At 38.3% G+C, this 14,631-nt stretch overlaps 1 long non-coding RNA gene across 2 annotated transcripts; it reads right to left on the reverse strand.

Annotated features, from left to right (window-relative positions):
* Positions 1 to 11,601: 11,601 nt before the first annotated feature.
* On the reverse strand, positions 11,602 to 14,326 carry LOC113017875 (uncharacterized). 2 transcript variants are annotated; one of them, XR_003271607.2, is made up of 5 exons: positions 14,187 to 14,326; positions 13,567 to 13,670; positions 13,293 to 13,426; positions 13,023 to 13,131; positions 11,602 to 12,653 (listed from the first exon to the last, which is right to left on the reverse strand). It is a non-coding gene; the product is annotated as an uncharacterized LOC113017875 (long non-coding RNA). The 2 variants fall into 2 exon arrangements; XR_013903394.1 differs by lacking the exon at positions 13,293 to 13,426.
* Between the last annotated feature and the right edge of the window lie 305 nt (positions 14,327 to 14,631).

Consider the following 14,631-nt stretch of genomic DNA (forward strand, 5'->3'; position numbering starts at 1 on the left):
ACCCTTAGATGCACACGTGGGGTCAAAAATGACCCCAGGGGTTGTTTTTCTTCAAAATCTTTAAAATGCAAAGTTGTAATATATTCATATTCCAGGTATTCCTCATAAAATATGTTTGTAACATGAGGCCATTTGCATTTTTGTTAATTTTTTCATTAATTAAAAAAAATGCAGTTTTTGTATCACTACCCCACTCTTCCACAAGTGGGGTCAAAAATGAACCCAAGCAGTTCCTATGGAATTTTTTTTTTGGAACTTTCATTCTTAGCAACTCTGACTGTCCCACTTACACTTATGATGGATTTAGAATTAATTTTTACACAGTAACATACATGATTTATAGTCAGGGCTGCACATAATTGGTTCGCAAGTGTGCATTCGCTGTCAAAATAAAAGTATTCCCGGAAATTCAGAGAATAGGCGCTTCTTTTGCGGTGGAGGAACACCAAAGTAATTGCTTACGGAGCTTGCTTCTTCAACATCTTTAAGAGTTCTGAACAAATGTCTGTCCTCCTCCAGAACATCTAATGTACGCATACGAGCGTCCCAACTTCTTATCTGGTGCGCGTCTTTTATTTTGACAGCAAATGCGCACCTGTGGACCATTTATGTGCATTTATGTTTTTTGGGAGTCCTCTGCATAACCCATGGTACAAGGCCACTATGTCAATTCAAAGATTTAAAGATATTCACAGTTTCTTGCACTTTGATGACAAGAGGACCAGAGCCTATGGACTGAAAACAAACCACATGGCAGCTTTCAGCTACATATGGGGCCTGTTGCTGGTCAACTGCAGGCAGAAATTCATCCTCAGTGATTATGTTACAGTGGATGAACAACTTGTGCCTTTCAGAAGGAAGGCCCAGCTTCTGCAGTATATACCGAGCAAGCATACAAACGTGATACAAGTGATACAAAAACTGCAATTTCTTAAAATTAATGAAAAAATAAATAAAAATGCAAAGGGCCTCATGTCACAAACATGTTTTATGAGGAATACCTCAAATATGAAAATATAACAACTCTTTGTTTTAAAGATTTTGAAGAATAACAACAGAGTGTATAGAAAAATGCATTGTTTCTATTTGGGGTCATTTTTGTGGGTGTGTGTATGTTCAGTCCATGTGTTAACCCTTTAAGACCTACCATAGAACCAAGTTCGCCAGAGCTTATATTATATTTTTACATGCTGTGGAGCCATTTTTGGGAGCATTTCAAGTTGCTATACATCAATACAACCATTATAGCCCAAACTTTAATAATATGTCTGCATTAGGTGCATAGTAATTACATAAATTGCAAAAAAGTGCAATAAACTACAAAAAAATTGAAAATCGTTTTTGTTTTTTTAACATATATTTCTAGTTAGAGAAATTTAAGAGGCTTATCCCTCAAAACTGTAAATACAAAAAAGTTACACAAACTAGTTTCCCACCACAGGAAATTTATTTTGAGTGTCTTCATAGTTTTATTTTTGAAATACACCAATTTTTATATACTGCAGGAAAAACGAAAATAAATATTATAATGCAAATTTGCAAAATAACAGCATATGCATCAAAATAAACTATTTCCAGCAGTGCAATATGAGTCCTAAGCATCCCAGAAACGACACAGAAAGTCATAAACTCAAACATAACTTTTTAAAACACATAACAAGTAAAACACAAGCTCATAAGGGCCCGATCGTAAAAAACTACATTTCCGCAAAATGACGTCACTTCCGGTTTCGGGCAGGTCATGCGGTCATGTGATAGTTCGCGCTGATGGACGTAGGAAGTGTTACAAACAGCTGATGGATCGGCGAAGCGTGTTTCTGGAATATCATGTTTTTGTTGCTGCAAGTGATTTTTATGCAGTTTTTGCAAAGCTATATGTGGAAGGAAACTGTGACCGAGGACAAGCTGATGGCGTAAGATGTAAGTACAACTCCTCCAGTTTCATATGCAAAAAAAATTATTGTGCTAGCTTAAGTGGTTGCAGAGCTACCGGGATTTAAAAATAGTTACGCAAAACAGAGCGTGCCCGCTCCGATCGGCTGTAAAGGGTTAACGTGGGTCAGATGTCAGGAGGCAGAGTTCAGGAGTCTGACAGCTGTGGGGAAGAAGCTGTTCCGGTACCTGGTGGTCTTAGTCCGGAGGCTCCTGTAGCGCCTCCCAGAGGGCAGGAGGGTGAAGAGTCCATGTGATGGGTGACTGGGGTCTTTGATGATTTTCCCAGCCCTTTTCAGACACCGCTTCCTGTAGATGTCTTTTATGGCAGGAAGTGGTGCTCCGGCGATGCGCTGGGCAGTTTTCACGACCCTCTGCAACGCCTTCCGGTCCGAGGCAGAGCAGTTCCCGTACCAGACTGTTATACAGTTGGTCAGGATGCTCTCGATGGTGCAACGATAGAAGTTCACCAGGATGTCTGAGGACAGGTGGTTCTTCCTCAGAGTCCTCAAGAAGAAGAGGCGCTGGTGAGCCTTCTTGACCAGCTTGGAGCAGTTGGTCGTCCAGGTGAGATCCTCGGAGATGTGGACTCCCAGGAACTTGAAGCTGCTCACAGCCGTCCCCTTAATGTGGATGGGTGGATGTGGGTCAGCATTCCTCCTGTAGTCCACGATGAGAACCAGACACGGAGAAGCTGCATTCAGCTTTTATGCTCCATATATCTGGAACAAACTCCCAGAAAGCCTCAGATCAGCTGAAACACTCAGTTTATTTAAATCCAGGTTGAAGACTCACCTGTTCTCAGCTGCATTTGAATAAAACACCAAATCCACTCTTTTAAGCTTAAATTTCAAAACTTACATTTTAACTACTGTATCTACTGTTTTTTTTAATCAATTTTAAATCATGCTTTTTTATTTGTTTTTGTTTTTAATGTCTCTGTAAAGCACTTTGAATCACCTTGTTGTTGAATTGTGCTATATAAATAAACTTGGCTTGCCTTCTATATCCAAACTAAAAAAGAAAAATCAATAAACAGCTGGCTTCCAAAAAAATAGTAACTGGAATCATAGTTCTAGATTTCAATATGAAGATACAATCTCAAAATACAAAATAAGAAAGCAAACAACAGAGAAGAATTTATTTTCTTTATTTTTATGTTTATGTCTAATGCTTATTATTAACATTGTTGTTGACAGTTTACTCAGACATGGATCATTGCACTTTTTAAATATAACATTATATAATTATAATGTTTTGACAAGACTAACATCATCTATTGTATAAAAGAATTCCTCTTTCTCTTTTAACTGACATCCAGCCTGCAGCGTATATGTAGTGACAGGAATCAATATTACCCCACTCTCTTCACCTCCATAACACTTAGTCTTCCTTCAAGACTATCTCTGCTCTGTTTCTCTTCCTATATAGATCATTGTTGGATCCACCTCCAAAGTACCTTGAGGTAACTGTGGTTACGACTAGTACTATATATTATCGCGGCAGGGTATCTGATGACCAGTAGGTGTTAATTGCCTGGATTTTGTTCTTCCCATTCAGCAGACTCTTCAGGACTGGTTGCATATTTCGTATCGACTTCTTCATGCTTCCCATTTACCTTTGGGATTACCAGGTACTTGTAACTGTCCTCAATGGCTGCAATGTTACCTTCTTGTTGTGCAGTCCCCTCAGTTCTGAATACTTTCCCTCTCTTTGTTACAGTCTAACTACACTTCTCCACTGTAAATAACATTCCAATTTCATTGCTGTAGAATGATAGGTGTCCTGCTTGTGTTATATTTTTAGTTCTAGGATCATCTATTCACGCTTACCTCCATATTCCCAGTGTCTTTCCAGTCGGTCGTGTCTCAGTCTTTATGGGCGACCGGGGTTCATGGGGTTACGAAGCTCATCTTGTAACCAGAAGGTTACCGATTAGATCCCCAGCTCTGTCTGTCTTGGTCATTGTGTCCTTGGGCAACACACTTCACCTACTGTCTACTGGTGTTGGCCAGAGGGCAGCCTCGCTTCTGTCAGTCTGCCCCAGGGCAGCTGTGGCTACAACTGTAGCTGCCTCCACCAGTGTGTGAATGTGAGAGTGAATGAATAGTGGAATTGTAAAGCGCTTTGAGGGTCTCGAAAAGGGCTATATTATCATTATTATTATTATTCCGTGTCAAGTCTGTGTCTCTGTGTTATACTTACTGTTTTACTTTGATAGTCTGTGTCCTTTGTCAATGTATTCTGCTTTACTTCCTTTGTCTAATTAGGTCTGATTTGTCCCTGCTGTGTCACCACTTGTTCTCCGTCATCTTTTTGTCCTGCCTGTGTATTTAAGTCCTGTGTTTCTCTCTGTCAGTTGTTTTGTTGTAACCTCAGTGTGTTTTTATGTGACTTGAAGATTCCGTCTTCTAGTTTTCTCAGTTTAGTGCCATGTTTCTAGTTTTCTGAGATTTGGTTAGCGCTCTTATGTTTGGATTGATTTGCTACCGCAATAAAGCCACCTCCCTTAGTAAATTATTCTGTCTCTGAGTCAAGCGTTTGGGTTCTTCATCCTGCCTGCCACAGCATAACATGACATACAGATTTGAGGTAAATGATGATCATGAGGTGGCTCCATTCTCTAGTCAGTATCTGTAGCCAGTCTTATTATTAATCTGTCTCAGGGTTTTGTTCACCACATCCATATTGAATTTCTGGTGAAGGCTCTTAGGGTTCTGCTAGTCTTGTACAGTTCTAGTTCTATTCCAGGATCCATGTATAAGGCACTGAGTTGTAGACTTTCTTGTAGGTCAATTCAGACAGCGCATTGGTTAGGCAGTCTGGTCTTACAAAGTGACTGCGTTGTTCACTTTGGTAGTGAATAGGACTGCTGTTTGGCAAGATTAAAATGACAAGTAAACAAAGACTGGTGTCTATTCAGATTACTCAAACATCCAGAGAATTTGAATGTTTCCAAAACATGTTCAATGAAAAAAAAACATGAGAAATATAAGTTCTCCATAAATTAAGCAAATCATATTTTAATAAGTATCTTTCAGTCAGGTGTGACATTTTTGTTTTCATTTCCCCACTACAAGAAATTTTGCACTTATTTTATTTGCACTTTTCGTCTGTGAAGGTTCTCAGTCATCCAGGTCATCGTAGTCAAAGGAGCTTGCAAAGAAAAGCGTCTGGACTTCTTTAAGTTACTTGAAGACGTTTCACCTCTCATCCGAGAAGCTTCTTCAGTTCTAAGGTGAAATGGTGGAGAGTCCCAGATATAAACCCAGTGGGAGTATCCCCCCAAAGAGGGACAAAGGACCCCCTGATGATCCTCTAATCGCCTGAGCCAAGGTGTGAAACTGGGCGTGGGTCCCAATCAGCCAGAGTTTCGGGTGAGTTCATTGTGAAACCTGGCCCCACCTTATCATGCGATTTCCTGAGGCCAAGGATGTGAGTGGGCATTAAGGCGTCTGGGAAGGGATCTCAAAACTGGGTTATAGATGGCAGACAGTTGGTGTCGTAAACCACCGCCTCTGTTCAAAGATGGACATAGATGGCTTCTTTCACTCCTTCAAGATTATTTTTTACAGTAAAGAGAGACATGAAGAATGTTAGGAGAGAGAGAGGGAAGGCATGCAGCAAATGGCTAGGGGTCAGACTCTAATCTGAAAGCTGCTGCTTTCTGGCCACCTGGTCACCCCCTGAGCTAAACTGGGCCTATAATCTTTCTGATTTAACTGACTTAATCACTTCTTCCATCCCTGTGTCTATTGTACCCCATCCCTACAGAACTGCTGAATGAAGTTTTGCCATTAATGGTTTCTTAAATATGATAATGTAATGCGGTAAAGGACAGAGCACCTGACTGCAGCGTCATAGATAATGAACTAATCAGAAGTGTTTCGACTACGGAGCCCGAGTGTGTGAATAAAACACAGGAAACAGAAATAGAGCTCAAAAATATATATAGTATGTATGTTATGGCAATGCGAAATGTATAGACTGATGTACAAAAATATATATATAAATATATGCATATATAGCACAAACAAAAATAATGGTAATAATACGAAACAGCTTATTGGGTCCCAAACGGAGGTGGGACGAGGTTTAGTTCAGTATCAGATCAGTTTTGTTCCATTGACCATGTAGCAACAGTTCAATTTAGTCCATAGATTCACAGGTCCTACCACAATGCAGCGGTGGTTGGGTGGCTTGCTTTGATCGCAGCAGCAGCCATGGGAGCAGGGGACATAGGACATGAATAATAATAATAATAATAATAATAATAATAATAATAATAATAATCTTCAACGGCAGCTTGCATCCCAAGATGTTGCACTACTGCCATCTCCTGGCTTTTCAAGGGACATGCAGCTAATTGACCCGGAACTTATAGAATAGAATTCATTCCCGCCACAATAAAGGGATAAACCTATCTCTAGTAATGGGCTGTGCACCACAGCCGTTTAAATTGGCAGTAATTAAACCAGGGGTGGGCAACTCCAGCCCTCGAGGGCCAGTGTCCCTGCAGGTTTTAGATGTGTCCTTGAACCAACACAGCTGATTTTAATGGCTAAATTAGCTCCTCAAAATGTCCTGAAGTTCCCCTGAGGCCTGGTAACGAACTAATCATGTGATTCAGGTGTGTTGACCCAAGGTGAGATCTAAAATCTGCAGGACACCGGCCCTTGAGGCCTGGAATTGCCCATCCCTGAATTAAACCATTACTTAAAAATCAATCACCTGACCCAGCTGGTTTAACTATCTTCAAACTTCTTTTGCCTCAAAGATTCTTGAAAGTGTAATTGTAAAACAGATAATTTATGATTTGTTGAAGAATGGTTTATTTGAAAGGTTTCACACAGTATTCAGAAATCAACATAGTGCAGAGCACGAGTGAAGCACTTCTTATGTTTTTTCCTCCTAGAAGAGCACTTCTTGGCTATGCTTTTTTAGGTTTGTGCATTTTGAATAAGTCATCCTTCAATTGAAGTTGCATTACAAGTGTTCATATTTCTAATTTTTGACAATAAATAAAAATCCTTTTTTCGTTCAGAGAGTAAATCAGTCCTTCAAGCCCCATTCTTTCCACAGCATCATGTGCTCTCTTAAACCTAGGTGTTATTTTTATTTAAAACCAAATGGTTAGATGTAAACACAATCTTTATTCATCACCTGCCCTACTCTACAGATTTAGTTACTGTAAATTTATTTCGAAGAGAAGTGTCAACACAAATATTTTAATGTTGCAGAAAATAAGAAAGAAGCAGTTTATTCTGGGAAAATAAAGTTTTGCAAGAAAAAAATTCTTTTTTATTACATATTCAGTTTGTTTCTATTAAAAGAAGCAACCCAACTCCAAGTTATAGCAGTAGTCATTTCATTCCTTATGTAGCATTACAGCAAAATAAAATAGGTACGGTTGCAATATCAGAAACTTTGTTGCCAGGTGTATCATGCTTTGCTGCGACCCAGGAATCATCCGATGTTCTTGACACAGACAGATGGGAGGAGGTTTGTACAGCTCTTATTATCCCAACACTTCTTTTCTGTAAACACCAAAAGTCAAGATTATCTGAAATCATGATCACATTGGACACAAACTTACTAAGATGAATATTGTGAGGTGAAACTATCCCCTGGGACTTGTTGGGGACTTGGGAAAAGAGTTTAACATAATGACTAATCATTAAATGCACACATAAACACATGGGAAGTGGTGCAGGAGAACAGGGCCGTGCAGAGAGATTTAAAGGGGCGGGTGCTCAAAGTTAAAAAGGGGCACATTGAACCAGGCTGAATAACAACAACACACATTCATCACGAATCTAATATGGGCAACAAGGCAAAGCAAACGTAGCCGATGTTTTACCTGATGGGTACAATGTTGCTGTTGAGGGGTTGCTGTGGATAGTGCTGGAGGGCAGGGCTGTGTTGATCTGAGACTGTTGACATTAAAAAGTCCATAGGAGAGATGGTAGCTGATTAAACAAGTGTCATGAGATAATAACAAAATGCAAAGATTGGTGACAGCGCTTGGAACCATAAGGCAACAAAAAACTGTGAGAAATAATTTCGGCTCTGCCTGTGAATCACTCTTTGCTTCTCTTCTTCCTTCCATCCCATCATTTCATATATCACTCTCCACTTGCTATGTGAGAACAAGGCACAACTTGCTATTGCAATAAACTATAATCTAATTATCCACACCTAACAACTCTTGCACTTAATCTATAATAAAATGATGACAGAAAAATGTTATAGCCCTGCCTTTAGTAGCCTCACACAGCTCCTACTGTTTCCTCCTCATGTCCTTACCAGGCATGTCTGGACAATGTTATATCCTGAGTAATATTTTTTTTAAAAATCCATCTAAATAAAACACACACATGCAAGCACACACAGTGACATTTTAGACCTTCTTCAGAATACTGAATATACTATGGGCATCACGGTGCTGATTCAGAATCCTTACATTATTATTTATTACTAGAGCTACAATAATAAAGCAATGAGGGGGAAGTAATGAATATGAAATAATGTATTTATGATGATTCCATTTGTTTCACTATCCACTCTGTGCAGGGCAAAGCTTATTACATTTTTAAACTGTAGATACAATAATTTTACTGCTGTAAAATCCAAATTTTGTCTTATTTAAAATATAAATCTGATATAATCTGCTTCTTAATGTATGTTCTTTAAAATACAGCGTGTGTTTTTTAATATATTATAATTATAATAATGCATAATTATGTGGACATGCATATTACATCGTTTTTTAGTGAAATATAATCCCTCCAGAAAGGCAGGAAAAGCCTGGAAACTTACTTTAAAACTAAATATGTTCCCTAAAACGGTGACAGAGCTACAGACCCATGACAGCCTTACACAGGTAGCCAGCAGCTGTGACCAGCACTACTTGTGCAGTTAATAAAAGGACAGGTAATGTTTGTCGCGCTGTTGCACACACAGCATGCTCGTTTGTTTCAGTGCGTCAGTTGCAACAAGACAGCTTACCAACGTGTACGTAATAAGCTAATACTCCTGTGTGCTACACACTACAGTGTACGCTGTACACCTACTTACTGGTTTTGTTGCATCAGTCTGTGTCTCTGAGTTAACTTGTGTTTCTTCTACAGCTCCGGACCGCTAAAAATGCGCGTGCTCTTTGTGAGCTCGTTCCCGGCTCGTAACCAGCGCGTTCTGCTGTCAAGGGCAATCATTGGTTAAATGTGATCATGTGACTGATGCAAGCCAGAGCCTTTTATTTAGCGAAACTGTGATTAATAGTTAAATATTATTGTTGAGGGGCACAGACGGGACTCCGCACGCACACACACATAAAAAAATAAATAAAGAATTTTTTTTAAAAGTTGCCTCAACAAAAGGGCACTTTGGGCACCCATCAGGAAAGGGGCGGGTGCTCAAGCCCCTCTAGCCCCCCCCCTCTGCACGTGCCTGCAGGAGAAGGACTCACTGTGCAATGGCAGTCTCAGACTATTAAACATAACAACGGGATGGTTCTGTTAGCGTTTGTGATTATCTGAGGTAATTTACTCAAATGATGCACAAAGGCTCACTCCTGCATTCTGTCATGCGCACATTTTTCAGAAGGAATTTGGGAGAAATATATTAAATATTTAATCTGCTTTGGCAGTTGAAATTACAAGTTACAGCACTGTACTTTTGTGTGAAGCAGTGAACTGCTCACAAAAAAGATGACCCTCATTGGACTGTACAGCTTATATACTGTGACAATAACAAAAGATTATTATGGTCATTTTCTCCCAGCACCCATCCTGATGTCTCCCTTCAAATCCACTCCGTTCAGTCCGACCTCGCCTCATATCTGCTCCTCCTGGAATCAGAAAGACAGAGAAAAAAAAATAACCGCGGCTAAGCCTTGGCTTTCTGCGGATTTCTAAGGCCCAGGTCAGGACATCTTGTTCGGACTTCCTGACCTAGAGACAATATTCTTACACAGTGTATGTGTAAGCATGCTGCAAAATATCCCTCTGCACTCAACGTCCACAATATAACGCCAGACAAAGCTTAAAACCCTCAAAACACGAAGCGCCAACTCGGTTATGAGCAGAACTGCATTGTGTATATAAAAAAAATAATGAAAAAAGCTCTAACTAATCATTTAAATAAAAAAAAATCTAAAGTTTTCGACCCTAACAGTTCCATGACATTTTCTTTACAGCATGATATATACAGCATGTACAAAAAATTCTGTCATAGTCCCTGTTCCTGAATCCAGTCATCTTAAATCCCTATTTGACTTCAGACCTTTTGCTCTAATGTTAGTTGTCTTGAGGGTCCTAGAAAATCTTTTCAGGCCAGAAATCATGAAGAAAGCCTGTATATCTTCTTGATCTCATTACATTTGACAGCCAAATATGAATATTTTATAGACGTGTCGATGAGTTTTTATTTCTGTACTTTTTCTGTTTTTGTCATTTTTATTGGTTTGTTTGTTTGTTTTACACTCATTTTTATAATGTGATGATAAAATCTAAAATGAAATTAGATAAACAGGTTAGTTTGCTGTACTGTGATTGATTTAAAGTAAAGAACAGTCACACACTGGTGGCTATGGTTTCTTGGTCAGAGTTAGGTTACATCAAGTGTAGGGGAGATTTGTATGAATTTGAGCTGATAATGGTGAGATCCTGTTTACAGGCAAAGTCACCCTCTACAATGTAGACAACAGAAAATATAATTTATTTAATATTTCTTCTTTTTCTTCTGATTCACAGAGAGTATAATTATAAAAAAGGGTTACAGTAAAGTTTGTTTTCCCATCTACTTATATTATTTTATTATTATGTTATTATAGCACAAGGTTCAGTTAGCTTTGCACACAAACAGAAACATACTCCAAAAACGGCTTTTTACTTTCTTACTTTGAGTACATTTCAGTGCCAATACTTTTACTTAAGTACAGAATGTCTGTACTTCTGCCAAATCTCATTACAGAAGCCAGGCTCCTCTACAGCAATTTCAGGCTTTTCCATCCCCAATGCACAGCAACTGATGGAGAAACTGAGGTCATTGAGGTCAGTGTGCATTAAATGTACCATTGTATTTTGGACATTGACCTCAGTGACCTCAGTAAAATTCTTTGTCATGTTAAGATGTGATTGGTGCAGAAAATGTTAACTTATTTACCAAGAATCTTACAGGTCAGAGATTGAAAAATAGCTCTTATGAAATTGTTCATCAATTTTTGAAATTGAAATTGAACTTCACTTGAACTACACTTTTAAAGCATATTTTTAAAAGCTGTTTTTCCTTCACAGTTTCACCAAGGCTGTTGCCTAATGGTGGATCTGATAATGATCTGTAAGTATTTATAAATAAGTCACATCTTTAGATATGATCATTATTGTGATTTATATGCTTTTTATGGCAAAATAACGAACGAGAAATAACTGAGCATGTCAAATGAAAAGCTGTCACACTGGAAACTTGTACAGACAAAATAGTTTCACAAGTTATATTTAGTAAATGATTTGTGTGGTGATGGGAAAAGAGATGACCCTTCTGTTTGTAGCCAACATATGGACAAGGCACATTCTTTGAATTGTTCCACGACTGTCTAATTAAGGGCCTTGCAACTCCTTGGTCTGTGATGGTGATTGTACAAGTTTTCTACAGCTGTTATTTCTGCAAATGTATTTATTTGTTAATATTCTGTTCAGTTTTTCCTTTCTAATAATAATGTATTTCACTTTAACGTATCACACTGTATAGACACAGGCCTGAAAGCACACATTAGAGACAGGCATACACCAATGGACACATAAAAAAACTTCCATATTTGGGCGTGTTGAAGGTTCAACATATGGTGCAGGTTTCTGTTATTGGAATGAGTACTTGTGTTCACGATGGCTCCAAAAGTCTGCCGTAAAGAGTCTGAGGTATCCACCTTAGTAGAAGGTGCTCGTTTTAACTATTACCAGATGTGCAGCTGGGCCACATATAAGGTGAGGCAGGAAACCCACGCGTGTACGATATCTCAAACTGACTGGGACGTTACTGCTATAGTGTAAATTTAGTGGATACAAGAAACATGCTTCATAACAGTATGTATCCTATCACGCTAGCACTGATCTGATGTTTATGAGATCCCGAGGTCTGGCTCTCTCTGCCTTACTGTAAAAGTCATCCCAAACCATTGATAGAGATACTGTAAAAGAGGTTCAGAGAGTCAATCAGGTCTTCAAGCCCCATTTTTGCCACTTCATATGTTCTTTTAAATGTAATAATTTTAAAAAGTTGCACATCAATAAAACCTTTGCTTACCACCTGTCCTTGTAAATGTGTGCTTCTCTTCAAATTTACAGTCACTCAGAAATATCAATGCTTAAGATTTTAATGATACAGAAAATAAGAAAAACTGTTCATTTGGGGAAATAACATTTTGCAAGAAAAGCGTTCATTCCATTACACTTTCAGTTTGCTTCTACAAAGAGAAACAATCCAACTCCAATCATGCCACATGTGACTTCATTCCTTATGTCGCATTAGAGCTAGACAAAATAAGTAAAGCTGTAACCTCAGAAACAGATTCTGTAGAGGATATATGAGAGTGACTGCTTCTTTGCCAGGATTACCATGCCTTCATGTCAGCGGAAATCATCAGATGTTCTTGGTGCAGACAGATGACAGTAGGTTGGTACAGTATGCATCATCCCAACACTTAAGACCAAAAGTCAGCATTGCTGAAAGGAATATTTTGGTTTATATAATAACAATAATATTAGTCAATATTCACTGTTAATTATACTATCACATCACTCTGTAAATATGTATATATATTGTAGCAATCAGAGTTATAGTCTGACGACCAAGAAAATGCCCAACAGATTTACTTTCACAAGTGGATGATTATGGCTTTTGCCAGACTCATCCACTTGATTGTCATAGTTTGTCTAGTCTTTATTATTTATTCTTTTTTTTTTTTTAATATTTCTTTTACTTGTTATCGTCCCTTATGTAGCCAGTTTATCAAAGAAAAATATTCTCCAAACATGACATACCATTGCACACCCAGCACACTCTATACTTTCAGGGATTTCTGATTAATTTACCTCCAAAATTCATCCGCAGGCATTGCTCATAATACGAGTTGCTTGGCTGTCCAGGGCACCAGTTTGTGTATCTGAACTGTGTTCCATCAATCCAATACCAATAACCATTCTGAAAAACAGAACAGAATAGACAATAATGCATTTAAAAACAAGCTAAAGTGCAAACAACTACTATATAGAGACAGTGATACCAAAGAACAATGTTTGATAAGTGGATTTTTAACTGTCTCATAATGTCTATAAATATTTGTACAATGATTAGTCAGATACCTCTTGTGCATCTGAGCCTCCAAGCCATGTTTCTTGACTTGCATGTGTGGAATTAAATATGAGGTGCTGAACAAACATTACTCTTCAAAGGTGTGTACAGATGCAAGGTTTGCTTTCATGAAGTCACAGTTTCTCTACAGTGGAGATCAACAGGCAGCAGAATTTCCAAAGTAAACAAAATAAAAAGGATTTCACCAAGCTAAATTTACAAAGCATTGTGTAAGAAAGTATTAAAGTCCATGCATAAAAACGAATGGTAAATCCACATTTTTACCTGAGCCCAAGACATGGCATGAAAAACATAGATAAAACAGCGTTTGGAGTACTCTGTCCAACCATGAGGGCATTGTTTTTTTGGCTTCATATCATGAGGTTCACCTGAAAAAAAAAAGTACTTTATAAACTGGTGTCGAACAAACTATCCTATGCCTAGAAATGAATTTAGTTTTTATATTTATTCTTTAATTTCAGACCATTAAACACCATCAGGGCTGCAGTTTTGTTGTTTATAACTCATCATATTCCCCCATGTCTTGTTCATTTAACAGCTTTCTTTCCTGGCTCCAAATAGGATAACCTTTAGAGCAGCTCACTTCTAGTCTGACAAAAGTGTTTAAAGCCCACAAGTTTAATATGATTCTACTTTACAGTGCTTTTGCTCTCTCGGACACTGCTTTGTTTCTTTCAGTGTGTATTATGTGCTTAACCTTTCCAAATTTGTCTATATTTCTGCTGCCAGTACTATACTGTGACTGGTCAAATGTCTGAGTTAGCTGATAATCAGTTTATCGTCTCTCACTGTGGGGAACATCTATGTTTTGCTCTGACACCTGCACTACAACACAAGTTCAGCAAACCCTGCGTCATTATTTATATAGCACTTTAAAAACACACCTGGTAAACCAAAGTGCTGTTGTAACAGGGCGGCCCTTAGCAGCTGGAAAGACAGTGAGATGAACCAAGACAAGTGTGGTGGAACATAAGTACTCATTTGCTATACAGCTCTCCTTACAACAATTAACTCATCAAGCTTGTTCACAGCACAAAATCCACACTCTAATGACAACTGGCAGCCTTAAATATGTTCAGCTGTCACAGACTTAACCATTATTCCACTCTCAGGTAAATTCTTAAATCCCAACCTTCCACCACAGTATACAATATATCAAGAATAATAAGACTAAATAAATACATAAATACATTTCACATTTTCATATTAATAAATAGTTCACATTTTAATTTTACACCAAACCCAGTATTATAAGAACCCAGAAACCCAAGCACAACAAGATTCACTACCCACACTCTCTTTACCAATGGTCTCTCCCGGAACCTTTAA

Source organism: Astatotilapia calliptera, chromosome 3, assembly GCF_964374335.1.
Source record: "Astatotilapia calliptera chromosome 3, fAstCal68.1, whole genome shotgun sequence".
Classification (NCBI taxonomy): Eukaryota; Metazoa; Chordata; class Actinopteri; order Cichliformes; family Cichlidae; genus Astatotilapia; species Astatotilapia calliptera.